The sequence below is a fragment of the Nicotiana tabacum genome, chromosome 10, assembly GCF_000715075.1.
Source record: "Nicotiana tabacum cultivar K326 chromosome 10, ASM71507v2, whole genome shotgun sequence".
Classification (NCBI taxonomy): Eukaryota; Viridiplantae; Streptophyta; class Magnoliopsida; order Solanales; family Solanaceae; genus Nicotiana; species Nicotiana tabacum.
Window position 1 is genome coordinate 35,548,794 of NC_134089.1, and position 3,450 is coordinate 35,552,243.

General features: G+C 34.1%; 1 pseudogene; it reads right to left on the minus strand.

Annotated features, from left to right (window-relative positions):
* Nucleotides 1-1,015: 1,015 nt before the first annotated feature.
* On the minus strand, nucleotides 1,016-2,081 carry LOC107790919 (uncharacterized; annotated as a pseudogene).
* Nucleotides 2,082-3,450: the final 1,369 nt, after the last annotated feature.

Genomic DNA, 3,450 nt, shown 5'->3' on the forward strand with positions numbered 1-3,450 from the left:
TTTTTCAAAACAAGATTTTGTTGGCACCAAGAAAAAACAGAGATTTGGTAGGAAGAAATTATTGAATAGAACTAGGTCATTTAGGAAGTTACCTAGGTTTAGGTTTAATTTATGGAGATGGGGTGGATTTAGATTAAGAAGAATGAGGATACTTTTTTGTGGTCGTGTTAATTGTTGACATTTTTGTAGCAATTGTATAGAAAGTTAGATGATTAACAATCTTTGCAATTTACTTGAGTTTATTGAAGCATATCTAGAACTTATTTGAGTATATCAATCTACTTATTTGAGCATATCTAGAACTTTTTTATTCTTTAGCTTGAAGTAGCACCACAATGTGCAAATGTTGTAGCAGGAGCAAGGTCCGTCAAATCTTTACGAGTGCATAAACTGTTTAGGTAGAGTTTATGAACCCCTTTTCGATAAAAATAATCTTTGTAAAAAAAACAACAGTTTTAAATTTGGTCCAAAATAAACTTTCTTTTTCGTTGTTAATTTTCTCTTTGATTGATCATTATGTAGTATTTCAAATCCAATTACACTTTGTGTAGCTCATATACAAGTTTTGAGTATGAAAAAGTTACATACAACACTTTGTCATCCTTACCAGTCACAAATTTTGAATACCTAGGTGGGGTTTCATAAGGAATTATGAGTATCTCTTCATATCAAACAATGATAGGAAAACAACCACATTTAACAAGAAAAAAGACAAAGAAAGTGAATAGGAAAACAATCTCTACATTTAACCAGATAAAAAAAACAGATAATTCAAGTCTTGGATCTTGAGCTTGTCCAGCCTAAAAAACTTGTTTGAGTATGAAAAAGTTATAAATTAGTTACATTCCCTCAATATTTACCTATTTGAGAAATCAAAATCGACAAGTTGTTAACAACTCAAATGCTTTACATATCAAACAATCAATTATGCTTCTTTTTTTTTTCAATTTTCATACTGCTACTTTGGCTATTCCACGAGTGAACTCCACAAGTCTTCTCATTCAGCTGAAGAACTTTACCCTCTTAACCATTTTGAATCATTTTTACCATTAAACTTCATAAAGAATCCTATAATTCAAATCCAATCAACTGGATAAAAGTTCCTTGGCGGCAAGACAGTAAAGTTGTACTCTTTTATCTTCATTGAATTCACCTTCTCTACAACCCTTGAAACCAACTGGATAAAAATTCCTCAATATTGAAAATTCCTTCAAGATTATGAAATCCGTGTCGAAATAAATACCGTCATACTTGTACAGAATTGCTAGTCTAATCAAATTAGACAAATTCTGTGCCAAAGAAACTTTACCAGGGTCCTTTTTCCCATTCTTGAGGTCTATGAACCAATATTCAGCTGAAGTATTTTTTTCTTTTTGAACATAGCTGAAGTATTTTACAACAGAAAAGATATATAATAGTGACAGTAGGAATTTTATAGCCCAACTCTACTAAAGCGCTAAAAATCATAGTTCCACTAGGTGAGTCCAAAGTCCTTGAAAAAATTATCGAACACCCTTTAGGATGTGGTTTGAATAGACTCTCTAAGGTGAAAAAGTTTTCTTTTACCAAAATATTTTGCAGGCTGTCTACTGGCCAATATCTGAATGGTATATGCATGAATATACCTCTTTCTTGCTCTCTTTATCACACTGCATCTGAATTTATTGCTCATATATTTTTTGAATGATCCAATGCAAGCATCAGATGAATCAGCGATACACGAATACTACTTGCAGACAGCAGTGGCGGAGCCACCAGTAAGCAAGGGGTATCAATTGACAACCTGTCGTTGGGAAATAACATTATGCAGTTAGGTAACAATTATTATTTTTATATACATATATTATATATTAAATTCCTTTAGCTTCTTTTTGTGATAACTTATTTTATATCTTGATGTTCCTTAGTGAAAATTCTGGCTCTAGCACGAGCAGACAACATCTTAACATCTGATCTTGTCACCCGAGGCTTGGGAATATACTTGGAACTGAATAAAGGCTAAGCCCTTCAATGCATTAATTACCAGGGATACCATTCAGCCTTTCTGTTTCTTCTGGCCTCTCTGGCTTGCCAGAAACCATAACTTACTCAATAATAAGCATGATAGCACCTCTGTCAAGAATACAATTGCAAAAGCAATGGAATACCATCATATTGTTAATAATAATTGTGATAACGGAGCACCATCCATATTTCTGCCAAACGGAATCCTCCTAATAGGGGACCCTTCAAACTAAATACTGATGGTTCTTCCCCGCCCTGAGCAACCAAAGGCAAGTTTTGCGCATAAATTTGATACCTTGGCGATTCGGGACTGTCCGTGAAACAATTCTTGCAACACTTTTCTTAACGAGATCAAAATTTAAATGGTGGTATTTGTGCAAATCTCCCTTTCTTTGTGCGTATCTCTTTAGTGTTGTCATAAATTGGTGGTAGTCACGGTGCCATCTAAATATATAACATCTACCTTGTTTACAGCTCCAAACGAAAAACAAAATATTGCCAAGGCAGATTCTTAGTATAAATGCCTCTTCTGGAGATGGAGACTTATTACCTCAGCACTTAGACTATCTCCCCCAAATGTATACCCCTTGTTTATATTGATCTAAGTAAAGCAAGGCAACATGTACTCCGACTTTTATTCATAAGTGAAGGGAGTTACAACAGTTTACCGATCTAAAAGATTACCTACTAATCGACCTAGTTGATTGAAACATTCACCAAATCTTAGCCCTGGCGACTCGCGGCCTCCTTCTCACCTAAATAAATGAAATGGAAGAAGCAAATCAACAAACTTTTTGATTGATTCATGGAGAGCAAAACCAATTTCAATCAAAGGCACTAACTTATCCTAAGACGATTTATCATGTTCAAATGTAGTTGTGCTAATAGAAGAAAAGTTATCAGATTTCATGAAGACATGGCTAGTTACCCATGTTTGTGACTATGAATTGGCGGCGCGAAATAGTTCTATAAGTTATTTCTGATCACCATCTGATTTTTGCTTATATGCGTATATATAAAAGAATGTCTAGCTTCAATTACCTAAAGAATAATTAACAGGTGTTGGAAATGTTTACAGCTATGAAATAATGTTACTAAAGTTAGTTCATAGATAGAAGACCTAATAAAGCTTTACTTAACGAAGTTGTTGTGAAATATTATAATCAGTGGCGGAGGCCGGATCTCCACGAAGGGGGTTCAAAAAAAAAAAATTGTAGCTAGTGGGAATTGAACCCATAACCTTATGTAGATTTTGAACCCCCTTGACCACTAAACTACACTTTTGGATTGTGTTAAGGGTGTTTAAAACTTAATATATAGAGATAAAAAAATAGATTTTGCATTATATATACAGTGTAATTTTTCGGGCCCCCCTAAATCCGCCCCTGATTATAATTATATTAGTGGATGTCTATAACTCCTAAAGTGTCACGACCCGGATTTTCC